The sequence below is a fragment of the Oncorhynchus mykiss genome, chromosome 7 (assembly GCF_013265735.2).
Source record: "Oncorhynchus mykiss isolate Arlee chromosome 7, USDA_OmykA_1.1, whole genome shotgun sequence".
NCBI lineage: Eukaryota > Metazoa > Chordata > Actinopteri > Salmoniformes > Salmonidae > Oncorhynchus > Oncorhynchus mykiss.
The window spans coordinates 69,224-83,671 of NC_048571.1; the positions used below are offsets into that span (position 1 = coordinate 69,224).

Sequence of the window (14,448 nt, forward strand, 5' to 3'; positions counted from 1 at the left end):
AATAACTTTGTGGGAAAGACAAAAAGTGAGCAAAAAACACCCTAAATATGTTTAGAACAACAAATGAGCAAGCTGCAGAGAGTGGCACACACAGCGAATAAGAACCAGATATTTGAGGCCATACTCCTTATTCAGCACTTTATGGACCCCATTGTTAATCCCCGTCATAACAGAGGCATTGTCAGTCCCCTATCCCCAGGAGTTTCTCTTTTTTAAGACTACACTTCGAGAGGAAAGACACAACAGCACAGGACTATAGATTTGGCATCTCCTCCCTCCAACTCAACAAGCGCCAGAAATGGTGATACAATTGTCTGCTTGGTGTCACTAAAGTACACAACCCCCAGGTACTTAGAAACACTTACATCCATGGACTCATCGAGGAGGAGGCTGAAACGCTGGTCACCCACATCGACAACAAACTTTTTCAGAAAGTATGGTGCTAGAATACCATTAATAATTTCTGTGCACTTTGACCTGTGCATTTTGAAGTGGGTAGCAGCAGTGGAGTCTGAGAAAGCAGCTCTACATGCTTCTCCAATGTGATCACATGCCAGCATGGAACAGTGTTCAGCGATAGCTAATGCCATGGTGGCCTCAGCCTTTTTTGCAAAGTAAATTTGTTAACCATAAATTGCAGCTTGTTTTGGGTGGAACTGTTACAAGGCTTTGCCTTTTGAGTTGTCATGTGTTTTTTTACATCACTAAGTTTGGCGTAGAATCAGCCTTACAATACAGGCAGTATGCCCGTCCATGTATTATCTCCAATAAACGGCTTCAACCAGCCTTTGAATTCAGGGTTTGATTCCCACTCCTTTCTGTATTTTGAGTGTACAGTTTAGACTGTGACATGATGAGCTAGCCAGCTAGATGTTTATCTTATGTCACAGAGAGGAACACACACAGTGGGACAAGGTGAGTAAGTGACTGAGGCTGTGTGAGTCAAATGCAGTGATTTATTTTTGTGCAGTGATTTATTTTAGACAAAGAACATTTCACATTTACATCCCGCCCTGAATGTAAGCCAGGGCGGGATCAGCCAGCTTCCCGCAAGCGCGAGGACTGGGCTGCAAGTGAGTGCTTTGGGACAGGGGTGGGGCCCACTAAGAACAATACATGCTTTCACGTCAGAGTCTCCAATAACACCAGAAAAAGTCTCTAGATTTGTCACTAGTAAAAAAAATGTAAATGTGTCGCTAGAGGGGTCTGAATACTCGCTAAATATAGCGAAAAAGTCACTAAGTTGGCAACCCTGCTTGGGAAGGCCCTACCCCATTACATGATAAGGGGGTCGTAGCCTCCTCCGGGACACGTCTCCTTTGCATAGAGTTGATCAAGATGTTGATTGTGTAATGCTATTTCAAAAATATTGATGATAAAATGATTGTGGGGGCTGACTTGTTAGACTTCAGTGCAGCTTTTTACACTATCGGTCATAGTCTGCTGCTGGAAAAGCATATATGTAATGGCTTTACACCTCCCCCTTACACCCCCCCTGCTATAATGTGGATAAAGAGTTAGACAAGTAACCGAAGACAGAGGGTGTTCATTAATGTGAGTGTCTCCAACATGAGGAATTCCCCAGGGTAGCTGATTAGGCCCCTTGCTTTTTTCAATCTTTACTGATGACATGCCACTGGCTTTGAGTAAGGCCAGTGTGTCTATGTATGAGGACGACTCAACACTATACACGTCAGCTACTACAGCGACTGAAATGACTGCAACACTTGACAAAGAGCTGCAGTTAGTTTCAGAATGGGTAGGGGACAAATCATTCACTGAACGCTAAAAATCTCGTTATGAATAATGTCAAGCAAAGAGGCACTGAGTTTGAAGGTAGGCCTTGAAATACATCTCAGGTACACCTCCAATTGACTCAAATTATGTCAATTAGCCTATCAGAAGCTTCTAAAGCCATGACATCATTTTCTGGAATTTTCCAAGCTGTTTAAAGGCACAGTCAACTTACTGTATGTAAACTTCTGACCCACTGGAATTGTGATACAGTGAATTATACGTGAAAGAATCTGTCTGTAAACAATTGTTGGAAAAGTTACTTGTGTCATGCACAAAGTAGATGTCCTAACCAACTTGTCAAAACTATAGTTTGTGAACAAGAAATTTGTGGAGTGGTTGAAAAACGTGTTTTAATGACTCCAACCTAAGTGTATGTAAACTTCCGACTTCAACTGTAGGTGTTCCTTTTGTCCAAGTGGGAAAGGGCAGTGTGGAGTGCAATAGAGATTGCATCATCTGTGGGTATGTTGGGGTGGTATACAAATTGGAGTTGGTCTAGGGTTTCTGGGATGATGGTTTTGATGTGAGCCATGACCAACCTTTCAAAGCACTTCATGGCTACAGACGTGAGTGCCATGGGTCGGTAGTCATTTAGGCAGGTTCCCTTAGTGTTCTTGGGCACAGGCACCATGGTCATCTGCTTAAAACATGTTGGTATTACAGACTCGGACAGGGAGAGGTTGAAAATGTCAGTGAAGACACTTGTTAGTTGGTCAGCGCATGCTCGCAGTACACGTCCTGGTAATCCGTATGGCCCTGCGGCCTTGTTAATGTTGACCTGTCTAAAGGTCTTACTCACATTGGCTGCGGAGAGCGTGATCACACAGTCTTCCGGTACAGCTGGTGCTCTTATGCATGTTTCAGTGTTATTTGCCTCGAAGCAAGCATAGAAGTAGTTTAGCTCATCTGGTAGGCTCGTGTCACTGGGCAGCTCTTGGCTGTGCTTCCCTTTGTAGTCTGTAATGGTATGCAAGCCCTGCCACATCCGACGAGCATCAGAGCCGGTGTAGTACGACTCGATTTTATTCCTTTATTGATGCTTTGGCTTTTTGATGGATGGAGGGCATAGCGGGATTTCTTATAATCTTCCGGCTTAGAGTCTCTCTCCTTGAAAGCGGAAGCTCTAGCCTTTAGCTCAGTGTGGATGCTGCCTGTAATCCGTGGTTTCTAGTTGGGGTATGTACGTACGGTCACTGTGGGGACGACGTCATCGATGCACTTATTGATGAAGCCAATGACCGAATGCCCTCAATGCCATTGGAGAAATGCCGGAACACATTCCAGTCTGTGCTAGCAAAACAGTCCTGTAGCTTAGCATCTGCTTCATCTGACCACTTTTTTATTGATCTAGTCACTGGTGCTTCCTGCTTTAATTTTTGCTTGTAAGCAGGAATCAGGAAGATGGAATTATGGTCAGATTTGCCAAATGGAGGGCAAGGGAGAGCTTTGTATGCATCTCTGTGTGTGGAGTATAGGTGGTCCAGAGTTCTTTTCCCTCTGGTTGCACATTTAACATGCTGTTAGAAATTTGGTAAAATTGATTTAAGTGTCCCTGCATTAAAGTCTCTGGCTACTAGGAGCGCCCCCTTTAAAATATATATGTAAATATCACATTTTATTTAACCAGGTAGGCCAATTGAGAACAAGTTCTCATTTACAATTGCGACCTGGCCAAGAAAGCAAAGCAGTGCGACAAAAAACAAGAGTTACACATGGGATAAACAAAAGTACAGTCAATAACACAATAGAAAAATCTATATACAGTGTGTGCAAATGGAGTAAGGAGATAAGGCAATAAATAGGCCAAAGTAGCGAAGTAATTACAATTTAGCAAATTAACACTGGAGTGATAGATGTGCAGATGATGATGTGCAAGTAGAAATACTAGTGTGCAACAAAAAAAAAAGTAAATAAAACCAATATGGGGATGAGGTAGGTAGTTGGATGGGCTATTTACAGATGGGCTGTGTACAGCTGCATCCTCCAGGTGAGCGTTTTCTTGTTTGCTTATGGCAGAATATAGCTCATTCAATGCTATCTTAGTGCCAACCTCTGACTGAGGTGGTATGTAAACAGCTACGAAGAATAAAGATGAGAACTCTCTCGATAGGTAGTGTTTTTTTTTGCTTATCATGATGTAATCAACCTCAGGCATTGCTCGAGACTTCCTTAGACATAGTGCAACAGCTGTTATTTTTTTTTTTAAGTACATAGTCCGCTGTCCCTTGTCTTACCAGACACCACTGTTCTATCCTGCTGGTACATCTATAACCAGCCAGCTGTATGTTGATATTGTCATCGTTCAGCCACGACTCTGTGAAGCATAAGATGTTACAGTTTTTAATGTCCCGTTGGTAGTTTAATCTTCCCCGTAGCTCGTCGATTTTATTGTCCAAAGATTGCACGTTTGCTAGCAGAATTAAGGGAAGTGGGGGTTTATTCGATCGCCTTCGAATTCTCAGCAGGCAGCCCGCTCTCCGGCCTCTCTTTCTCTGCCTCCTCTTTACGCAGATCACGGGGATCGGGGCCTGTTCCCGAGGGAGCCGTATATCCTCCGCCTCGCTCGTCAGAGTCGTGAAAGATGTCCTGATGTCTAGAAGTTATTTTCGGTCCTAAGAGATGGTAGCGGCAACATTATGTACAAAATGAATGAAAAAATAAGTTACAAACGAAGCAGATAAACAAACAACAAAAAACAAATCGGTAAAACATCTGCCTTCTGCTCCGGCAGTGTGACTGTTTGAGGTTGTGGACAGGTGTCTTTTATACTGATAACAAGTGCCATTAATACAGGTAACGAGTGGAGGACAGAGGAGCCTCTTAAAGAAATTACAGGTCTGTGAGAGCCAGAAATCTTGCTTGTTTGTAGGTGACCAAATACTTATTTTCCACCATAATTTGCAAATAAATTCATTAAAAATCCTACAATGTGATTTTCTGGATTTTTTCCCCTCATTTTGTCTGTCATAGTTGAAGTGTACCTATGATGAAAATTACAGGCCTCTCTCATCTTTTTAAGTGGGAGAACTTGCACAATTGGTAGCTGACTAAATACTTTTTTTGCCCCACTGTATATTTTTTTTCTGATTGCTTGGTAGTGTAAACACAAAATAAATGTTAGCTGTACCAGAGTTGATCTGTACAAAGCCTTTATTATTATTATTAAGGCCATTGTATACTGTAGGCTAATTATTCAAGATAATGCTTGACTGGATTTAAATGCAGGACCAGTAGGCTGTGTGATGAAATGAAGTAATAATAAGGACTAATTGATAACAGGCCAGAAAGCTGAACAAAACCAGCGTAATGACATACTAGAGAGTCTAATGGAGAAAAGAAACATGGTGAAGCATTTATTAGGGCTAAAGCATAGCAAAATAAATAAAACAGAATTTGAGAAAATGTGACGTTGGGCAGACCATTATACATTTTTAGAACTTGCGAGTCAATAGGTTAAAAGGCCATTAAGGTCACATGATCACCTCATTCAAAATTGCCAAGCTCCTAAACCATTCTTCTCAAAAAGGGACCATACAAATTACCACCATGCAAATTCATAATTGGTTTAGAAGACAAAATAAGAATCTAGCCTATTAAAACAGACAGAGCAGGTCATTTTGATTATACAACCTTAGTGACCCTTTAAGGTAGGGTGTAGTTAAAGGCTTTTCTTATGCATGTTAGAGTTGCGTAAATTCGAATCTGGTATCAGGATAAATATAACAATGAGTCACCGATTGTATACTATGTATTTTTTATTAGCTAAGTAATAAATGGCAAATGCAACTTTCGTATATACGGGCTCTCTGTAATACCACGCAGGGCAGAACAGAGAACTGACAAGATGTATGTAAACAGTATTCTTTATACTGTGATACAGTTCCAACCCGTCAGTTGGCCTATCACAGTAGAGGCTGGGCGTGGTTTAAACTTGCTCAGCCTATTGCAGGCGCTCAGGCGGGTCCCCGCCTCTTGGCGCTTCTGTTGATAGATGTAACTGTTGCTGTGAAGAACATCCAGGCTCTCATGCTCCATACCGTTATCTCGCACCTGGCTCCTGTTATCTAACAAAAGACCTCTTGTTCTGCAACCCCACGCTCTGAATGTGCCCCCCCCCCCCCCCAACTCATTGCATAGTTCCTGTCTTCTGTATTTTTCCATCATGAGAAAGGCCAACACAGGATCCAACATGCACAACGCAACTCAGCGCGGCTGGATACAGACTGTAACCATGTATTGTGTGTCCCAGAGGACTTCGCTTTTATGGCTATGACACTCACAGCCATGATAAATGTCATCATAACACATGGGCACTCATGTATTATTGCTTAAATATACCATGGCTGTTAGCCAATCAGCTTTCAGGGCTCAAACCACCCAGTTATTAATACAAAATATACTACAGAATAATTACATGTTTGTAGGTACCATTGACAACAGAGTACACAGTTGTGTTTCCTAGTCCCTGCATTGCGTGATGGTCGTTGAAGTTGAACAAGGACATCAGGCCATTGGTAAAGAGCCTGAAAGTCAAGCACACACAGGATGTTCTTTGTGAATTGAACACTATCAAACTGCTGAGGAGATAAGGCTGTTGGATTTACTGTCTTTGTTGCAGACGGTTTATCACTAACGATACCTTTAAAATTACTTACTGGATCCATTCTAAAGATATGACATACCGGTCCATGACCTTGTGGGCACAGTCCTTTGTGTTCTTACCACCAATGTTGCTTAACCTTAATCTGTGTCAAGAGACTGTTTGAAACCCTGGAAGTTATGCAGTAACCTCTGTCTCAGTAGGACTAATAAAAAATACATTCTACAGGCATTGCTTGTAAGAGTGGAATTAACCAATTGTATCGCTTTAGGTAGTGTGAAAGATGCTGACTAAATCTACAGTGTAAATGAAATGTAAAAAATAAATGTCAATTTCACCATCAGATTCTGTGCATCCACACTTCGGCGCTGCTTCTCTAGTTGCTCAAAGTCTTGCTCCGTCTCCATCATCTTGACATGGAACTCAAAGAGTCTCGGGGCTCTGATCTCCCAACACGTTTCCCCTCCAATATCTCTACCAATTTAGTTAGGACATTGTGTTAACATTGTGGAAATATGGGGTTGTCACACACAAGATGATCCTGACAGACAAGTTGATTGCAAATAAAAGTTAAATTCTACTTGCAATAATACATATAGTTCAACATTTCAATAATAGTATATATTCTAATGGATCAGTGATAACTTTAACACAAGTTTAAAATTTGTAGTACATTTTGTCATTCTACAAAATAGGTGCCTTTTGAATTAGTACATCACTTATACATAAAATATCAGAGAGAATCAAAAGGCACACATTTCGTGGAACAATCCACTTACTGGCATTATTCATGGGAAACAGCTCTGGTCTAGCGGAGGGAATGGGAGGGTGAGAGCTCCGATGCTCTTGGCTCTGTTGGGCCTGGCAAGTAGAAGCCCTGGATGAATCTTAAAAATTCAAAGCCAACTCAGTGTCAACCCAGAGGTAAACAGCAAAAATAAATAGTACTTGATTTTTGTCAACCTACACACTACAATACATATTTTAAGGATAGTTTTAATCTTCAGTTATCAAGACTGAACAAGATGTGTATAATTTCTGCTCATTGTAAAGAAACTAGCACTGATGAGCAAACTTTAGTTACTCCATAACTTCTCTCACCTTGTCTGGTAGAGTAACAGGGGGGATTTGGAAAACGTCTGTGCTCCCTGCTCTGGAGGTGGGACTGGCTAGTAGAAGCCCTGGATGATTCGGTAACATTCAAAACCAATTAATAAACCTTCCTTAGTAGTTGACAGGTTACCTGATTTAAGATTTCTGGACTTGTCTGACAAGCTGTACTCTTGACTCACCGTGTGTGAAGTGAGATGGGGAAGGAGAGCATCTAGAACGGCCAGCTGAATCCCTGGATTGCCCTGAAACACAAATAAAAACCCAATTTGGGTGTGATCAGGACAACTTAAAAGCAAGGATTTGGATAGGAAAATGTATATGTACTGTATATCATGTGTGAATAATGATCCTGATAGGCAGTGATGCCTGATACAAAAAGGAAAATCCCATCTATGCTACCCTGTGAAAGGTTTGACATTTCCCACTGACTCTCCGGTTTCTCTTACCACGTCTAGGCGTGTCCCCGTTAAATTCATCCTGGGCTGGGGTAGAGAGAGAACAAGACTGGCTTTTCTGCCTTTTTTGGGCCTGCCCAGGTGAACTTCTGGATAGTGCTGCAACAAACATTTAAGCTCATGACATACAGTAAATCATGCATGTGTGACAGGTTAAAGGAAATATTCATAGCCTGTTATACATTAAAAAGTATTAGTAAGTTTATAGTATGTGAGGATCTTAAAACATCTAAGGTTAAAAAGATGCATTCAGTATTAGTTGATAGAGATTGATAACATTCATATAATTGTGTTAAAGTTAAAATCTGTCAAAGGGTACGAATTGTGAGAGTAATGTGTAAACGTTATATTGATTACTTTATTTTTGTGGTGCCTAAAAGTGTTAATCTGTGATCTACGAAATGCTCTTAATCTATGAGCCGGAGATCGATTGCTCTGGTCTCCACCCATATTCCTGGGGAAAATCGCGGTCTTTTCTCATTACACCAAACGTTGAATTGAGAATACAACACCGTATCACTCTTGTGATAATTTCTCCCCTGTTTTCAGGTACTTTATTGATGATAAAAATAGTAATTTAAATGTTATAACTCGCTAACATGTCAAGAGTGTTTAAGGTGTGTCTTAGTAACGTCTTGAGGAAGTTAGAGTTAAGTTTGAAGAGAGTCATATTAGCCCTGCTCGGTTGAAGTGAAGAATAGCATCGTTCTGAGAGTAGCTGCCATTTTATGTCGACTGTGAATGAACATGTACGTTGTTAATAAGATATTTTGCTGTGTTAGTTGTATAATGGGTTTTCTGTTGTTTTGTAATGTGTTACTTTTGTGAAATATTACACTAAACGTTGAATTGAGAATACAACACCGTATCACTCTTGTGATTATTTCTCCCCTGTTTTCATGCACATCAAAACCCATAATTTATACATAAAATATCAGAGGGAATCAAAAGACACACATTTTGTGGAACAATCCACTTCCTGGCATTATTCAAGGGAAACAGCTCTGGTCTTGATCAGTTGTGGATGTATAATTATAATCTTCACTTTTCATTTTCTGAATAAAAGTTAATAAAAGGTCAATAGTAAACAAACTGTAGTAATGAATACACCGAGAGCAAGTTTGAACTACATTTTGACAGGCTTCTTAGCTAGTTAATTTTGGTCAATGCATTTTACACATTCTCCTCTTAAATGTAACATATCAATGCCCTCTCCCCTGTGAGCTAACGTTCTTAGCTAGCTAGGTAGATAACCCATACTACAGTTAGTTAGCAAACCAACCAGCTTCACAGTAGGTACCCAGAGAGTAACGTTGATGTTGGTCTCTAGCTAGTTAATTTAAAAAAAATGTCTGCCAAAAAACAATGACCCGTTACCAGAAAACATAGATAACCGTAGTTAGCTAGACCGATAGAGTAAGCTAGCTGACTGTTTGTACAACCATAAAATATGTTAGCCCTGCTTTCTCGCCTTACTATCTAACGTTAGATAACGTAAACTCACCTCATTCCGTACAAATGTGCGCTACCGCAACATTCAAACGGGGCTACAAAGAAAACTAATGGGACTGTGTTGACTTCAAAATCGGGGGTGTGAACTAGGTTTCTATTCAAGCGTTGATCGACATGGTAATAGCTCTATAGTATTGGAGAAAAGTTGAAAAAACGGACCCTCCGTCATGTCGTATAAAGCAACTATTTCTGTCTTACAATCTCTCTCCACCAGGTGTAGCACTTCTCTTATCGTTTAAAAACAAGAAATGGACAGTGACGGGGGTAAGGAGGGGATACCTAGTCATTTTTAGCGTCATCATTGCATGAGATCATCATTCTCAAAGCCGCTGTTTACTTCTAAGATCACTTTAGCACCGCCCTAAAAACACGATTCAAATTCGACAGAAACCTTCAAACAGGTATGTAATGACATATTATATAAACTCTTTATAGTATTTTATTGACATTTTAGAGGTGATAAGTTGGACAGATCGAGTGAAAAAAAAACTATTTTCCCACAAGACATCTCTCCTTCTCACTATCACGCATTAGTTTCGCTTCACCCGCAATTTTTAAAAAGATCCAACGGGGCTCATTGCCTGCTTGAATTATGCAGAAACGGGCAGCGTTTAGGCCATGCAATTGATTCATTCTCCCAGTTTGGAGACATGACGGTTATAAATTGTAATAAATTCCATTGTGAAATTGTAAACTAATGATTTAAAATTACAGGTAATTTTCAGTCATTCTGTCTATATCAGAACATCTAACAAGCTATTTAATTAGATGTATTTTAATTTTAAATCAATATATTTCATTATATTGTGTATATCAAATAATAATCAAACTTATACTATATGCAATATTGTATAGTTATATTCGTGTATCTCAGGCATTTCTATGAGTACAAGCTGATCTTCGGCTCTTTTTGCAGTGCAGGAGTTAGTCCGTAGCGGGGTGTGTCTTGTTTTTTTTTGTAGGGAAATATGGCGAAGCGGAGGTGCTTGTTCGAGTCCGATATCTCCCAGTTGAGTAAAGTTGGTAAGAATGACCGGGACAACGAACAATTTAGCAAAAATACCAAAAGTTGTAAACTAACATCGGGTTCTTTTGGAGTGCGATTCATCAACAATGATGTATTTTGGGGAGATCATTTGAGGTCAGGAAGATGGTAAAGGAGGCATTAGGAAAGGTAGAGTCAGTCAGAGTGACCAGTAGTGGTTTTGTTTTGATTTCATGCGGCTCAGAAGAGCAGAAGGAGAGAGCATTGTTTTTCGGAGCAGGGCACGGATAAAAGGTGTTATATCTGGAGTTTCGTTGGGAGAGTTAAGAGTTTCTGCCTACTCATGTGAATCTGCGATATGTAAGATACGCAGTGAGAGCTATTGTGAATAAACCACTGCAGTTATGACATAAAATAATGGCCATGTTTCAAGTGTGTGCCGAAGGAATCTTTTTGGTATTCATTAGGATCCCCGTTAACCGCTGCAAAAGTATCAGAATTCTTCACTTCTCTCATTGACTTGTCAAACCCAGGCTTGGTCTGCTTCGCAATCGTTCTCTGAAGTCTCGCGTTGTTACGTCTCTGGGTTTAGAAACTGGTAGTGGGGGAAAAGGAAGTTCCGCGCAGGCGCACATCATTCTTCGGAATAAAGAATACACCAGAATTGTGCAGTCGAGACGACACTTCTGTGTCCGTTTCAAATATATTACTACTGGTATGTAATAGCACGTTATAATATCGAAAGAACATGTCATAACAGGCTAGGTAACAAATACGTCAAGTTATTATGACGTTTTGATAAAGGTTTTATGTGCTATTTTTATGTCAAACCGCATGAGTGAACGTGATGACTTTTTTTTACAAGTCACGTAGAGACTTTGGTTTAGTCTGAGTGGATGTTTATCATTTCGTTAAGGTCATTTCATAAAGGATAATTTTTTTTAGATTTCCGGGTTCGTTTTACATGTCATTTTTGGTTTTGTGTAAAATTCACGAGCTGGTAAAATGGCGGATTCCACTCCGTCTGCATCGACGCACTTCAGTGTAGGCACTGAGCGTGCAACAGAAAGACAATTTTGTGGTTGCACTACTGTTTTGGAGCTAAATGTAATTATTATCAATTTTTTTACACGTGTACTAATATTCAGAGACATTCAGTTGTTTCTGTCTGTCTATAAATGTTACTATGGTGTGAACGGAAATAATATAGTTTTTTGATATGAATAATACAGGGAAGACCAGGTTATTCAGGAAAATAGTACATAGTGCTGCCTACAACATACTGCAACCTTGTACTAAATGTTTTTTTGAGTCATTTATGCATTTGTGTATAGGGGATATCTACTATAGATTAAGTGCATTTACAGTTGTGTACCCTAATTTTAAAGTGTATAATTTGTCTAATATTTATTAATTCATGTTTTGTCAATGCTTAGTTACCAGATCTATTGAAATGAGATCAGTGCTCGACTTGGACAGGAGCTCACTGGAGCTGAGTACCGTCACCTCAAATTTCTACTGCTTGAGCTCATGTTCCTCTTATAAAATATTAGCTCAACAGTATTGTGGAGCTCCTGCATCTAAATATCAACATTACCGGCACCTATTTCAGTTCAAGTCAAGCACTGAATTAGATAATTGAACAGGAAAAAATGAAAAATGACAGTGGAGCCCAGTTTGCTCTGCAGGATCCAGAGATGGCATCAGTGAAGCTGGAAGACTGCAGTCAAACACTGGAGCTGAATGTCAACATTAAAGATGATGAAGAGGAAGAGAAGATTGGGAAATCTGTTTCTCATGGTGAGATCAGGTTCTATCTAAGTTTGTTTTTCATTCCAAAGTTCCACTGCATGAGAAGTTGCAGTATAATTGTTTCAATGAAAAAATGAAAAAGTAGCTGTTTTTTCATGCTACTGAGACTTGCATGGTTTGACACCAGTATTGCCAGCATTTGTTTTATTCACTGGGCTGTCTGGAGTGATCAGAGAGGAGACTAAAGAAGTGAAGTAGACAAACTGCCAGTGTTTTAAAGTCCTATGAAATGAGTCTGTGTAGTATCTAACCCTTGTTATAGTGAGTGGAGGATGACACGCCCCTTTTTAGCTTTCATCTCTTACCCACTTTTAGAATAGTTTTATTCCCCTGTATTGTACAGCCTACTGATATGAATACATATGTCACCCGGTACAGACAGAAGAGGACTGTGCTGCTATATCTGCATTGCTTGCTCTTTCGGGATTTTAAGCTGGCTTTCTGTAGAACACTTTGTGACAGCTGCTGATGTAAAAAGGGGTTCATAAAATACATTTGATTGACATGTATATCACACCAACTGACTGGTTGTTCTGATGTTGTTCACACAGGAGACCACGTTGAGACATTCTCTACATCCAGAGAGCAACAGAGGGAAGATCACAGAGCTAACAGGTCTCACCACTGCCCACATTGTGAGGAGATTTTCCCAATTCTATCAAAGCTAAAAATACACCAAAAAATACACACAGGACAGAATCCGTATTCCTGTATTGACTGTGGGAAGAGATTCACAACATCAGGGAATCTGACGGTTCATCAGAGAGTGCACACTGGAGAGAAGCCTTACTCCTGCTCTGACTGTGGGGCGAGTTTCTCTCGACTGGGCCACTTAAAAACACATGAACATATACATACAGGAGTGAAGCCTTACTTCTGCTCTGATTGTGTAAAATGCTTCACAACATCAGCTGAGCTAAAAGTTCACCAGAGAACACACACAGGAGAGAAGCCTTTCTTCTGCTCTGACTGTGGAAAGAGTTTCTCTCAACTTTCCCACTTAAAAACACATGAACGTATACATACAGGATTGAAGCCTTACTCCTGCTCTGACTGTGTAAAATGCTTCACAACATCAGCTGAGCTAAAAGTTCATCAGAGAACACACACAGGAGAGAAGCCTTTCTTCTGCACTGACTGTGGAAAGAGTTACTCTGTACTGTGCAACTTAAAAACACATGAACGTATACATACAGGAGTGAAGCCTTACTCCTGCTCTGACTGTGGAAAGAGTTTCTCTCGACTGGACATCTTAAAAACACATGAAAGTATACATACAGGAGTGAAGCCTTACTCCTGCTCTGACTGTATAAAATGCTTCACAACAACAGCTGAGCTAAAAGTTCACCAGAGAACACACACCGGAGAGAAACCTTACTCCTGCTCTGACTGTGGAAAGAGTTTCCCTCTACTGAGAACCTTAAAAACACATGAACATATACATACGGTAGTGAAGCCTTATTCCTGCTCTAATTGTGGAAAGAGTTTTTCTCAACTGGGCCACTTAAAAACACATGAACGTATACATACAGGGGAGAAGCCCTACTCCTGCTGTGACTGTGTAAAATGCTTCAAAACATCAGCTGAGCTAAAAGTTCATCAAAGAACACACACATCAGAGAAGCCTTGCTCCTGCTCTGACTGTGGGAAGAGTTTTTCTCGACTGGACCTCTTAAAAACACATGAACGTAGACATACAGGAGTGAAGCCTTACTCCTGCTGTGACTGTGTAAAATGCTTCAAAACATCAGCTGAGCTAAAAGTTCATCAGAGAACACACACAGGAGAGAAGCCTTACTCCTGCTTTGACTGTGGAAAGATTTTCTCTCAACTGGGCCACTTAAAAACACATGAACGTATACACACAGGAGAGAAGCCGTACTCCTGCTCTGACTGTATAAAATACTTCACAACATTAGCTGAGCTAAAAGTTCATCAGAGAACACACACAGGAGAGAAGCCTTACTCCTGCTCTGACTGTTGAAAGAGTTTCTCTGGAATGTGTCAGTTAAAAAGACACCAAGGTAAACAAAGAGAAGCCTTAGCACTGATCTGACTGTGAACAATTGTTTAAAACAACAGCTGACCTAAAAGGTCATCAGTGAACAGACACAGGAGAGAAGCCTTAATTCTGCTCTTAATGTAGCAAGAGTAACTCAAGTGAAAGTCACCAA

At 40.3% G+C, this 14,448-nt stretch overlaps 1 protein-coding gene and 2 long non-coding RNA genes across 3 annotated transcripts in view; 2 read left to right on the forward strand and 1 right to left on the reverse strand.

Moving 5' to 3' along the window:
• The window catches only part of LOC118965192 (gastrula zinc finger protein XlCGF28.1-like), a 115,935-nt gene that overhangs the window by 39,323 nt on the left and 62,164 nt on the right, over positions 1-14,448 (forward strand). The gene's annotated exons all lie outside the window — the stretch shown is intronic.
• Positions 5,535-9,524, reverse strand: LOC118965196. Its single transcript, XR_005052462.1, has 7 exons — positions 9,470-9,524; positions 7,957-8,064; positions 7,690-7,752; positions 7,499-7,578; positions 7,177-7,284; positions 6,736-6,871; positions 5,535-6,320 (listed from the first exon to the last, which is right to left on the reverse strand). It is a non-coding gene; the product is annotated as an uncharacterized LOC118965196 (long non-coding RNA).
• LOC118965195 lies at positions 11,161-13,287 on the forward strand. Its single transcript, XR_005052461.1, has 3 exons — positions 11,161-11,177; positions 12,151-12,262; positions 12,826-13,287. It is a non-coding gene; the product is annotated as an uncharacterized LOC118965195 (long non-coding RNA).